We start from the raw sequence: 14666 nt of genomic DNA, 5'->3' as shown, positions 1-14666 counted from the left end.
TCAATGTACATTCTTCCAGCTTATCAGCATGAACATTTCCAGTATTTCAGTTTTGCCTCAAAAACACTTATGAGGCGAGAAAACTGGAGTGATAACTTTCCAAGAACATATCACATCTATCCATCTTCTGGGACTAGAAACCTCTGTGCTAGTTTTATGATATTTTCGGGTATAGTGAAATTACTTCATCTCACTTTGAAATATTTCCCATACATATGAGTTTATAAACAGTGTTACTGGCAGGCTGAAAGCCCGAATGCTTATAAATAGAGAGCTGAAATGGGGATAAAAGTGGCCCTGTGATCATTAGAGGCTTCTTACTTTGAGTGAAGTAACAAATAATTCATGGCATCAAACAGGCCAAGAGTGCTGAAAGTGGGCAAAGGTCACCCTGGTGCCAGAGTTCACAGCTCTGCCCTGATAAGCAGATGGTTCCTAAGCAGATAAGATGTTAATAGATACCAACAGTCTCTGCTGTTGGAGGTGGAAATAAAGCAATGCCAAAGCATTAGGTTCAAACTCTGGGCACCACCGAGAACAGATCTTGACATTGCAAAGGTGTTTTTTTCCAAGATCAGCCTTCAGAGCCTTGAGTTAGCTGTACCCTAACATGGAGGATATCCAAACCTACTTACTTTGTACAATTATTTGTAGGAACCTCCACGTTGAAGCTGGCTTAGGTAAAACAAGCGCGATAAGAGAATCGCGACCCGAAGAAGAGAGAGCAAAAACCCCGCTCTGTACATCTCCCAGCCGTTCTTTGCACGGCACACTCGCACAAGCGCACGCAGGTAGGCACAGCTGCCTGACAGCCGGTGACATCTGGTTATCTGCAATCTCCCTTACAAGAGCCTTGCTCTGCGCGATGCACCGGTGCCTCTGCTCCGTGTCAGATAAACACGGCAAACACAGATAGCAGCAAGGAGAGCGCCACGGGCCCTGCTTGCCAGCAGCAGCTCCAGCAGCAGCGGTGGGGGCTCAGCAATTCCCCCCCATGCCTGTTTGCTCACGGGCGCTGACAGTCCAGGTGGGAAAGATGCAAGGAGCAAGGATTTATTGCAGCCGTGGGGGCTGGCTGGAGAGCTCCTCTCTCTTTTTTATTTTAACGGCCGCCTAAATTACTCCTGCAGACTTTGACAGAGCTTTGATTAGTGCACACAAATATCACCCGCGGATTCAGACCGGATCTTTCGCCCCAGTAAACGTGAGCCCAGGCCTGCGTTTGGGTCCTGGATGCTGCCTCTGGGCTCTCTCCAGATTTTCTGCCAAACACTGCCACCAAGTGTGAATCTTAGATGGTTTTGCTGAACAGCCACAAGGAAAAGAGACCCACCTGCCAGATGCTGGCCCTGATGACCTCCACGGGCATTGGAGACACAAAGACACCCACAGAACCCCTTCCTCTCTATTTCCCCTGTTGAAAACAAGGCTGCAAAAACTGTCCGACGCTCCTCTAACGTTTTATTTCTGTCACAGCAAACATCTAAAATCATGGACATTGGTATAAATGATGAAGCCCAATCCTTAGTGCAAAAAAGGCAGATGTGGAGTGAGAGGGGGTGACTAATGCCTAAAATAAATAGCACAAATAAAAAAAGTAAGAGAAAAATTGTTGCTCTAGATGATACAAATCCTCAGCTCCTGAGCCTCAGAATAATACTTAGAAACACAATTGCCTTTGGTTTCTTTAGTTTTGTACCATAATAATCAATGTGACATGTGAAACTGAGATGAGGAGTAATATATTATCTGTTTTTGGGGAGGAATATCCTCATTGCTGCTTCAAACCAGACAATCCTGAGAATTTGTCTGCTGACCACTTGGAAAGGCAAAGATAACTAATAAGGAAAGGTAAATTGAAATATTTCTAAGTGAAGCTGATCAGAACTCTACATGAAGAAATAAAGTGACAACAGTTCAAACAGCCTAACTTATTGGAGTATGAACTTTAATTCAAAATGAAAGTGTTCAAACATCTATCTGGTTAACTTCACATTCTTTATATTAAATGGAGTTAATTCTGTATACTTATCAGCTGTGCTTCTCTAAATGATCCCTAAGAAAGTCACTTGTCAAAAGGGATGCTGAGAAGGAACAAAGCCCTGTAGCAAAAAGGAAAGAATATGATTTTCAGCCTGGATCTGTGGCTCTTTGGTTGCAATGGGTTTGTAAAAAAGGCTGTGGGGTGCAGCAGGATTCCTGGCCCTGGGCCAGGGGAGGCTGCAGTGAGGGCTGTTTCCACCAGCCGTGTTCCCTGACTTCAGTGAGAATAAGAGTTTATAAGAATGCTATTTTACATAACTCTTGCATGGTTTAGGCATAACCTCATGGCTCTGAGTTACAGCTCTGACCTTTAGCAAGTTTAAATTTATAAACACATGAGCTACAAGGACACACTCCAAGTGGCTCCCAACAGCAAGAATTCAAAAGCATGGAAAACATGAAATTTTAAATAAGGATTAGGATTGCTCTAGACAGCAAACCTCAAGCTGCAATTCTGAAAACTCCACTTTGCTGGAAATATGCTCCTCAGGCCATAAAGATCTGGGTTTCTATATTACTCAAAAACTTGACATTGTTCCAGGTGTGTTTAAATACTTCTGAGTTTGGATGCACATGCATCACTTCTCTTTGTTTAGCAGGTTCTGCCCATACGTATCACAGAACTAAACTCAGCCTTGGGCATCCATCAGCAGTTCTTGTACCTGCACAACAAAGGATTAGTTAAATAGTACACACTTTTCCTTAAGTAAATATGAATACCTGTATAATTATTTCTCCTGCAGGTCTTGACAGCACCAGAGAAGCTGTTATCCTTTATCAGGTAAATCTGGTGCAGCTTTTAAATTGCTATGTGTGCCAGAGGAGGAGGTTTTTTTTTATTATTTTTTATTCTAGGTGGTCTAGCCTCACATCACCCAGAAAGGATTTACAGAGGCAAAACACATTAACTTTATTTGAAATCAGGTCCATAAATCCCCTTGTATTGATGAGAAACCAGACCCTTAAGTAGTAATTCTAATTCTAATAGAGATCTGAATGCTTGCTTGTCATAAATCACAATATTACAGAATGGGAAGAAGGTAAAAGCTGCATTAAAGGCACTTACAGAGCACTTCTTTCTGGGACAGACTGTAAACTTTTCAATTCTTCTTCCAGTCTGGTTTAGAATGTTTCAAGTACCAGATCTCCTGTCAATCCCCTGAGGAAAATATTCTGTGTCCCCACAGAGCAAGCATTGTTAAGGGTTCTTTCTAGACATTCAGTTCAATTATTCATTTATTCACTCCTAATTATGCTCACCTCAATAAAAAACTGTTCTCCTTAGAACCACACTCAGTTGGAGATACCTCCCCATGCCCCCTGCTATTATTTGGACAAAGTTAGTGATTCTATTATTCACTTGCCTCAAATGAAGCCTGTATGTCTGTCTTCGTGGGATTTCTCTGTGTTTCAATTCCCCAGCTCTACAATAAGTCTCACTTTCTCACATCCTTTATCTATTCTTCTAAAAGCTCTAACACAGGGTCAGTCTTTATTTGTGTACATTATCTACAAGCAATACTCAGGGAGCCCAAGATCAACTTCTCAAATATTCTGAGACAGGACAGGAAAACATTAACAAGAACAGGAAAATTTGCAGATTATGCTATCCATTTTTTTTGACATCCAATTGCTATTAGAGAATGATAACTGAAATATCTATCCCTTTATAAACCTTTCTGGTTATTTCTGGCTCTAAATAAGTTTAGTTCCGAAAATAGACAGAGAAAATCTTACAGATAGGGATATAATCCTGTGTGTGAGAAAGCAGCCAAGGTAACATTTACAATAATCCGATGAAAAATATCCATTTTGAAACAGATGTTTAAAAACAAAGGTTGAGTTTTTCATGCATGCTGCTAGAGGTTTTCTTTCCTGAATGATAATTGGCCTTGTCAAATGCCAGACAACTTTAAATTTTAAATTTGGAATTGAACAATGTGTGTGTAGACCCAGAAAAAAAAAAAAAAAGTCACTATTTTTTTCAGGCTGGATAAGAGAAAAAAATAATTCCTTCAAAACAATTTTTAGCTTCTCTAATATATATGGCTCTGTGTTTCTTGGCTGCAACACGGAACTAAAATTTCAAGGGAGCTTGAGCAATAATAAAGAGACCAAGATAACAACTGCAGATCTTCTTATCTGTTTTTTAGATTCTGTTGGCAGATTTCACCTTGCTGTTTCTTGCCTCAGTTCCTGCTTGTGATGTCCATTTCAACAATGATGCGGAAGAGGAGTAAATGGCATTGTGTTTGTGTGAACCCTGACAACACAGACTCCTGGATTCAGCTGGGGACAGCAGGCATGAACAGTTCAATCATGGGTACTACTTTCACCTGAAAAGTACTTTTACACAGAAAAATACTTTATAATTCCTCTGGTCTTTGACAACAACAACAGAAAAAAAAGATATTTAAATTAATGTCAAGCCCAATTTTTTTCCTAAAAAAGTTTATGTTACTACAAAGCTGTCTGGACAAATGTTGTGGCCCCAGTTGAAGCACTCAAAAAGTAATAATTTTCTCCTTTCTCCTTAAAGTCAGACCCTAGATGTCTCAATTGCCTTGCACTTTCATCTGTTCACCCTTCATTTTTCTCATTCTGATCCCATTTTAAAGAGTATGCTTGTGCTCTGTGTAAAGAGATGAGAAAGTTTCCATGAAGTTGTCTCTCTGAAACTCCAAGTTCCAGCCCAGGCAATGACAATTATCATGTTCTGGAAGGGGCTTTATCCCTTGGCAGCAGGTAGGACCAGCAGACACGGGGGTAAGAGCAGAATTTTTCTTTTTTGGTCATGCTTGGCCGACCCAGTAGCTCCCAAAACAAGTTTTAGACCTGTAGGAGAGAGATTCATGTCCTTCCCCTGCAAGTGTCGCGTTGCTTGTATTCTTGCTAGTGCCTTTTGATGTTCCTGTTGAATTTGTACTTGGAAGTCAGGGTTAGGACACAGGGATAACTTGAAGGAAAATGTGTCCCCTATTGACCATTGAATAAATGATGCCTAAGATACTAAAGGACTATTGGACAAAGATATTTGTACCTGAAACTTCAGTATGGGTTCCAAATTTTATTTTTCTTCAACTTAAGGAAATGTTTCCTTACCCTGATGTTACCACTGTTGCTTAGGACAATACTTTAATGACTTCCAGCCCTCTGTGGGCACAGAATATGAGATTTTAATTTGAAACCTGATCATATGTCTAGGTCCCCCTGGAAAACTTTATTAGCTCTTTTCTTCATAAATAACTTCTAGAGGATCAAAGGTCTGGGCATGAAACACCATGGCAAATTTGTCCCTGGATGATTTAGCAAAATCAATAGATTTATCAGAAATAAATTTTTCCTAATGTGTTTATCCATACATAAAAACTGTATGTGATCATCACATTTATTATGACATGACACAAGAAATCACAGCTATTCACAGTCCTCTTTGTCTGCCACACACTCCACAGCTAATTTTGTGTTACAGTGGAGAAAATAACTGCTAAATATCAGCAATCTCTTCTGCATATTCAGCACGAACCAGGGTCTGTCCTTGCACCTTAATCTGCTTCATTACAAGGCTGAGTCCATTAAAAAAAAAAAAAAGAAAATATACAGAACATTTTAAATCTGATCTCAATATTTTTTTTTATTTTTTTTTATTTTTTTTTAGAAGTCAGGGCTGTTAATTTAAGCAGCATCTGTCCTGATTTCCTAATAGTTTCTCCACACCATGGTAGCATGATACAGTCTTAATTTTCTGAGAACTGGAATGCTAGAAGTGCAAGATATGCTCAGCGCTGGAATGCCAGGGGAATGGTTTCCCTGGCAACAGCAAGCACATAAAAAGTATTCAGAGCAGTCCCTGATTCTCCTGTTTTAAGCCTCCATTGATAGGGGAATCAAATCTAGTTTGGATTTTTTTCATTTAAGGTGAACTGCAGGGCAGAAACGTGGGGATGTGTGCTTTATTACATTTTGCCACCGTGTGGAGAAAACCCGAAGGAAGGGAATTTAGAGGACCTGGCCATGGAGCCCCAGAGAGGGCATGCAGTCACTGGAGGTGAAAAGAGAACAACCAGCAAATTAAAAATAAAATTGGGGTTTATTTTTAAATGGTGAATTTTCCAAGGTAATTTTTTAAATGAGCCAGAGGGACTTCAGGGCTCAGCATAAGGTTTGGTTCTGGTACTGCAAGACACTTGGATACACATTTACCTCTAATCTGAAGAGCAGATGCTGTGATTTGAAATTCAGATCCTCTGATTTTTAGGCATTTGGACAGTCCTGTAGAAATTAGACACAGGCTTCAATATCTCGCTGAAGCATGGCTTATGTGATGTTACTTCAAGGTCATTCAGATTAATTTCTGTCTTTCCTAAAAGGAATCTCAGTTGGGCTCCCAGTGCAAAGTTGCCTTCAAGAGCATGAAATAAAACTGAAATTTGTCTTCAACTTACAAATGTTTTGCTTGCACTGACATATTCAAGCGCAGACACGTGAGTTTAATTTGTCTGCAACTTGACATGTTTCACTAGTACTAGTTCTAGCTGTGGTTTTGCATACAGGGAATAAAACTTAAACGCTAGACTAAAAAAAGTTGAGGATATAATTGGTCTTTCATGAACTTTTGATACCTATAATTTTTTTATACAGGAGGAGATGGTGCTGAAATTTTTGGAGTTGTTACTGTGCAATTTCTCATGGAGCAGCCTAAAAATATGAATATGATAAAAATATGAATATGACTCATCCCCTGAACATTTTGACCCCTCTGATATAACAGACATAGATAATGTGGCAATGGAAAATAATATACGGAAAAAAGAAAAGCTCCAAATATTGAGTATTTGAGTTATTACTTAGGCCTATGAATTTTGGATTACTTGGAAAGTGGCAAAAATATTTTTTAAAATACAGTACCCTACAAACTCAGTGGTTTGACCAGAACAAATTACACATTAAAAAAAACAGAATTTGTATCTTTATTCACACAATTAATGTGACCTGAGTTTCTGTTCTTTTGCTTCCTTTTTCAGTTCTAGAGTCTTTGTTATTTCAGTACCCTCCTTGTTCGTATGCTTGCTGAGTATTTATATTCCCCAAGTGAATGAGCTTTCCTTTATCCTAATTGAATCTTTTAAAAATGCTTTTTCCCACTTTCTACAGTAGTTAATACTGGCCTAATAATTCTTATCCTTCTCCCCTGCCCCCTCACCAGTTTCTGTGCTACCTTCCCTTAAACTTTTCAGTAGAGGAGAGAAAGGTGATATTTAGCACTTAGACAATATTTAAAAAATCCAGATCTGGACAACCTCTCATGACAAAAAAAAAAAAAAAAAAAAAAAAAAAAAAAAAAAAAAAAAAAAAAAAAAATCACTATCTCTTGTTGGGAAAAATAAAAAAGAGAAAAGAGCAGAGGAAACCTAGTTTTTATAATAACTTGATATCCTGAGTTTTATTGTCTCTCCCATAGTACATCTACCACCACACGACATTTGCAACTTTAAAAGGGAAGTCAAGACCTCTGAAGTGCACAAAGAATAAAACCAAATAAATGTGGGACATATTTGCAACTTTTTCCAAGTCTTTTCTTGGTGAGGTTTCATTGTTTTTGCAACTCATTAATAAACACTGCCTTGAGCCTCCACGCAAACCGCTCATGTTTGGACAATAATGCTGAGCGTGTTATACCATCTGGGTGCTCCCTAAAAAGCTCTTCCCATTTGCAAACAAGCAATCAAGTGTGTAAGGAAGTGTGCTTTCCAGAAGGGAGAGAAGAAAACAAAATGAGGGAGGAAATTGGATAAGATACAATGACCTACTTACTGCTTTCACAAATTACAATGGCCATTTAAAGCTACCCTCACCACGATAAGGCAACTTCAGGGATGCTGCCTGCTTTCTGTCGCTGTGAAAAGCCTCAGCTGGAGCTGTCACAGCTCAGGGCTCTGTTCTCCATCTGCCAGCCATCAAGGCAATCAGATTTCTGCCACTCACCCACCTTGTGCCCTCAGAGTCACTCGTGCTTGCCCTGCTGGCCCCAAAAGCCACCCCTGCTCTTCAGAAATTTCTGCTTTCCAGTGCTAAGCCAATCTGGTGGATTTTGGCTCCCAAAAAAAGTGTCCTTAAGCATGACAAAAAGTATGAATTGTCTGTATCTCAATTCAGGCATGCCTTCCTTTTTGTTCTCTCTCAGGTGTGAGCCATCATTCTCTTGCTCTGGACTTCCTGGTGCCCCTCTCACCATCACTTTGGGCACATTTCTTTCGCATCTCAGCTGGCAGCTTTTGCCTGTTAGTTCTACAAAAGCAGCTGAACTATGCTGTATTTTTTTGGTTTATTTTTTTTTGCCTTCTAATAGTACCTAATCAATTCTCTGTTTGCAGATTACAGCCTTAATCCAGTGGTGCCTTTGGGTTGCTGCAGTGCTAAATGATCCCCTTCTGCACATCTCTCTCTCTCCCTCACGTCCTCTCCTACACAGCTTTCTCCCCCAATACACTTCAATGACTTTCATCCCACCAGCTTGATACACTGCTATTTAAAGCAAAGCTATTGAGGATTTGGTATTTCAACAATATTAGTGCATTCACCATATCCATGTGTACAGAATATGCTTACTCTGCCATCTGCTTCCGCTTATGCACACACTCCTACTTCTGCCCTTGGGAAGATGAGAGAGCAAACACCTGACAGATGCTTAGTCACACTGCTTAATACTTATGGAAAATATTCAGGTGCTGAGTTTAGAAACAGGAGAAAGGCAGGGCAGAATTTAGGCAAATTCCCTGCAAATCTATCAGAATTTTCTATCTGCAATAATTCTTGCAAAGGCTTGATGTGGGAAGGAAGCTCTCTATCTCTCTCCTTTTTCACACCACTCAGTTACCACTCAGCATCATTGAGAGTCAGTCTAGGTTTTATTCAAATAGTTATTGCATAATGGGATCTAAGATCTACTGTATTTATACATTCATTCCCATCTCTTCAGCATCTGAGCACCTGAGTACAATTTTAAGTGATGTAATTAGCATCTGTCAGGGGGGGCTCACTCTCCAGTGAGGGAAAGATTGCCTGTGGATTTTCTTTTTTACAGCTGTGTCCAATGCCGTGTGTCTGCATCAACCAACACATTAAAAAAGGAAAAGTATAAAAAGGGACTTGGCACTTGGCACAAATTGAAGAGAGCTGGGTAGTAAATCCTTTGCCAGTTTTTGAAGGTGGTACTTGCTCTGATATTGACACAACTCGGCAACTCACACACTCAGAGAATCACAGAATGGGTGAGGTTGGAAAAGAAACCAAAACCAGTAAGTCATCTGGTCCAGCCCCATCCCAGAGCACAGGACACAGGATTGTGTCCAGATGGTTCTGGAATATCCCCAGTGGGGGAGAATCTACACCTTTTCTGGACAATCTGTTCAGTCCTCAGCCACATGAGCAGTAAAGAAATTCCTCCTCGTGTTCAAGTGGAGCTCCTGTGCCCTAGTTTCTACCCTAAACTCCCAAACCTAGACCTCCACACTTCGTTTTCTGTTAGTCCATCAATTTCAGGGACACATTATGACTTTGGATGACTTTCATAATCCCAACAAAGCTTTCACTGATGAACCCTCATGTGCTCTAGATGGAAGGCAGGAGGTTCAGGCCATTCAAATGTTCTGTTCTAACTTCTAACTTAGCTTCAATAGGAGCAACAAAACCCCTTTTTGAGCCCAGACAAAGTGTCCACCCCTTCCTGGAAAGCTATCACCTCTCTTAGGCTCTACCTTGTTCTTTTCTTCCCCTGGAGGAGGCCAGCTAGTTCCAGAATATCCATTTACATATTTGGGATGAACACACAGCATGAAACCAAACTCTCTCCTAAAGTACCTCAAGTTCGTTCTCATTCCTCTTTTCCTCAACCCAAACAGGTCCCCTGGGACAGAGGAGCAGAGCCATCACTTACCAAGGAGCTCAGACAGCCATTCAGGTCTGCTGTGCCCTGATATATGAGCACTTTGTCAATAGCCACTGAGGCCCTGAATATTCAGCATGATGGAATTTGTTTAGTCTAGAGGAGGGGAGAGTGAGGAGAGACATAAGTATCATCAAACGTGTGAAAAATGGCTGCATAAAGGAAATGAATAAAGTGGTTTTTATTGTTCACTGAGGCCAGGGCAAGCAGCAATGGTGTTAAATTGCAGTAAAGGAGATTTAGGTTTGCAATTAGGGAAAAATTCCTAACATAAGGATTTTTAAGGAAACACAGAGAGGTTGGAGACACCCCTTTGCTGCAGGTTTTTAAAAATGTCTTAGATATACATCTATCAAAAAAACCCTTAAAAATGTTTAGGTACAGTTGTAGCAGTCAAAGATTATCTAGCTCAGAATTGCCCTCTAGCCCTCCTACCTGTGCTGCTGTGGGAAGCTAACACACTCAGCAAGGGCTAAACCTGATATATGGAGGCACCTGAGTAGTGAGAAAGTGTTTGTCTGATCGTTGTCACCGGGGGGAATCGGATTCCATTTCCCACACACGTTTTTCTATCAAGAAATATCACAGCTTTTTACATTTTTCTTCTGCATTACAATTTTTATCACATTTTTTTAAAAGCCCACATGTGGAACATTTATTTTTTGTTGTTATATGGTAATTTCTCTTCAAGATCTGTGGGACTTCTCTCTCATTTTTTGAAAATTATGGTGACACTTCACTCCCAGAAATGTTTTAAAGGGGTTGCAATTGGCCTTTTCTTATGGCATCCTACTTTATTTCCTTCTGTCCTGCTGTCCTTCTGTCCGGCTGTCCACTCTGCAATGTCTCTTTTAGAACTCTATTTGCCCTCATCAGTGTTACTTGTTTTTCTAAAATTATTCAAATTGCATTCAGTTAGGATTTGATTAGCAGAAAGGTAAAATGACTTTGCTTTCTGTGCTAAGCTGTGAGCAATTGCTCTGATGTTGATTATCTCACCAACAGAACATAACGTGCTGATAAAAATGTTTTTGGATTAACATCCTCTTCTAAGAAGTCAAAGTCCATGGATTTTGAATGCTTTTACACAGGAAGCTTAAAGGAGGGACCAAAAAAGCTTATTTCAGTTTTCTACAATCCTGTAGAGCCACAATCCAGAATGGAAAGCAGATCCATGAAGCCTTGGAGCTGCACTGTGTAGATCACAGATATTGCTCTGCATTTCCTACTCTCTGTAGGTCCTCTGGGGAAAATTCCATCCTAGCTTAAGGTGCAAGTTGGAAGACAATGAAAGAACTGGGCAATGTCATCATTGAAGGAGGACAGAGAGCTTGGAAAAAAGATTTTTAGCATTACTGAACAGCAGTAATTAAAGAGGAGGCATGCTGAAGAGTTGAATTTTGTATTTTGGCAACCTCACCAGGGATTGTTGTTACTTATTTGCAGTAATAGTTTCTCAGAGGTTTACTGCATATTTGCCAAAGGTTTCTCACCTCTTTCAATCTCTTTCCATCTTTTGTGGAAAGTTGTCTCATCCAGGAGAAATCACAGAATATCTTGGCCATAAAATTTGTAAATGTCCATATTCAACTGCTTTTTCAGTGGGAGGTCAGAAAGATCACTCAATATGAGCTGGTAAAGGAGCAGAGAATGTAGAAGTGAATGGCTGCAGAGGTGCTATTACAGGACAAGGAAAAGCAAGTTACATCAGAAAAGTTTAGCTGCATCAGAAACAAAACTGTGCCTGCAAAAGTGGATTTATGTAACATTGTCTCCACTAAATAAAAGGAATAGAGTGTCTCATCCATCTGCAAAATAGGACAGGTTGGCAGGGTATGGACTGATGAGAAATGGTTTAGCACTGTTCTACTTTCTTACAGAAAAACAGCCAAAGACTTTGAAATCAGTGTATGAGATCTCCTCACTCCTGAGTGTGATGTGACAGCTGGATGACAGATAACCAAGTAACCTGAGAGCAATCGCTTTAAAGAATTAGGTGGAGAGAACAACTTGGTAGACATACCTGTTGGATCCAGTCATCCAGTCTTTGGGTGTTTTGTTTTTTGATTGGTTTGTGTTTTTTTTTTTTTTTTTTTTTTTTTTTTTTTAAGTGCTAACTTCCAGAAAATTCTTCTCCCATCATCACTTAAATGAAAATCTTGAAATAATTTTATGAGAAGTTTCCTATGTAATTTTGTTTTTGTTTTTTTTTTTTTTTAATATTGATTGCATGATCATATTAGGATCCTCGTAAATGGAATACATAGTGGCTTTAATTTTCTCCTTTAGTCCATTACTGAAATTTAATTGTAAAACACAGAGGGAGAAGCTTGTATCTACTTTGCTCCCTGAAAATTGTGGTAGCCAGTGTTTTGTTGATTCACATTACTGGAGCAGGGCCAGTTGCCAGGATTGCATTTCAGGCTTCAGCCACTGTGTAAATTTTCTTTAAAATAAACTCAGTTTCATTTTAGTCTGTTAATATGTATTCACATGCAATGCTTGAGGAGTAGTATTCTGCATGAGATTAAATAGCCTGGATAGGGGTGTCAATATGTAGGTAGGGCTCATAATTCCCTCTATTCTCGGCCACAATATGTTTTATTTAGGGGTTATTTATTGCTCAAATATAAGGTATATAGCACCAGGTAGAGAATTTCAGGTTATTCCACACTGTTTCCATTCACCATCCCAGAAGTGTTGGGGATTTTTTTCATCCCCATGTCACATATACCAAAGCTACAGTGATGTCTCCATTTATCTAAAGTTTCTGTCATCTCCACCAACAGGAATTTCTGTGTCAGTGTTTTGGTCTGGAGCTGCATCACCCCAGGTGCTGCAGAGCAGTGTCAGTCTTTTAGGTACCTTCATTATAATCCTTGGTGGTAAAAGTATTTCTTTTTTCTCCCTTGTATCTGTAAAAGACTTTTGAATCAGAGCAATAGGTTTTCTGTTAGAAATAATAGCAACTGTTTATTTCTCATTATGGCATTCAGGATAAGAATTTTTCTAGTCTGATTCATCCTCTGCTGTTTTGTCCCAAATTTATCCCAAATGTTGTGACCTTTTGATGGTCCCATATGTTTTGTGCTGGGCTGCAGGCAGAAGGAAAACATACCAGTCCTGCTTTAGTATTTAGGTTGTGCTGGAATTTGGGGTAGGAAACCTGATCCAGGCAGTTAACCCCTTTTTAGCCAGGAATTCTTCAGAGTGAGTTCAGTAAACCCAGATTTTCAGACTATGAGAGCAATGACATTTTCCTCCCCATTGCCTCCAGAGACCCTGCTGGTTCACCCACATGGTAACATTGCATTAGAAGAAGAAAGAAATAGCTTTTCTTAGATTAAATTCTGTTCGAACTCTACACAGGCAGTTCCATGGGCTGTGGGTATTGCCTTCATGGAGTTAATGTTTCCTTCAAGGACTTCCTATCCATGAAAAGCCAAAAGAAAAACTGTACTCAACACCCTTCCAGGCCCCAAAAAATGAAACCAAAAATCAAACCAAACCACACCTTGAAAAAATACCCCAAAAATGGTTTGCTTTTTTTTTTTTCTCCTCATTATAATGTTGAATTAATTAAAACACTGCTACTTTAAGGAATGCATACCTTCTTAGAAAACTAAGTATTTGTCTTGTTATAGTTCTTCATCCAGGTATTAATTTAACTTTCTATCATAATCCTTCTTTTAATCACTGTCTTCAATTTCTTCATTTCACTCAGATCATTTGCTTTCCACTTCTGCCCTGATGCTTTAATTCCATGGCACAGAATTCAGCAACTATTTGACTCTTACAAAAAAAAAAAAAAAAATTAACACAAAACTATTAACCTTGGACAAAGTGTTTTGAAGCTTTTCAGTTGTGTGCAGCAAGGATGCCCTTTGTGGGAGAAAGAAAGAGAGGAATCTCCAAAAGAAATACAAATCAGTGTCTTAAATTACTCAAATGTACAATATGGCATCAGTAGCTGTTGCATATTTTTTTCTCTCCTTTTGAGATTCAAATACATATGCTCAGCAATTACTGTTACATTTGCATAATAGGACATTTTTTGATTAGCATATCTTGGACTTCTGTTTGCATTTTTAAATTGTGGTTACTTTTATTCTCTAATTTGTCCTTATTCCCCCTTCATATTCTGTTCTACCTGCTCATGTATTCCTTTGCTCTCTTTTTTTTTTTTGTTTTCCTGAGGGCTTGTTCTCTCCAAAGCTGTGTTTAGTGTTTGGTTTTGTATTTAACATAACACAGTAATGGCATAGCAGGAAAGCTAGGCATATGACATATTAAAGTTTAATGAATAAATTGTGAAACCATGTGACAAAAGCCATACTTTCACAGGGGATAGCCAGGAAATAGTGATGCATTGCAAGATCCCAAAAAAACCTGCAATTTATTTTATAACATTTACTCATCCTTTCATGCTGTTCCAACTTTGTGTGCACTGAGGAAAATATCTTGTGGTTACCTCAGCTTTGTACATTTTATGAAATTTAAATACCCCAACTGCTACTTTAGCCATCACCAAAACAGGTTGGATCAGATTCTTGGTGTTAGCATTTTGGGTGAGGTTCTTTGATTGACCATTCTCTTTACCTGCTTTAGAGGAGAGAGGTAAGGGAGAGCTTAGGTAGCTATTCAAATGTAAAAAAAATGTCTTCAGTACAACCAACTG

The sequence above is a fragment of the Melospiza georgiana genome, chromosome Z (genome assembly GCF_028018845.1).
Source record: "Melospiza georgiana isolate bMelGeo1 chromosome Z, bMelGeo1.pri, whole genome shotgun sequence".
Taxonomy (NCBI): Eukaryota; Metazoa; Chordata; class Aves; order Passeriformes; family Passerellidae; genus Melospiza; species Melospiza georgiana.
Note: the sequence above shows the minus strand (reverse complement) of the source record.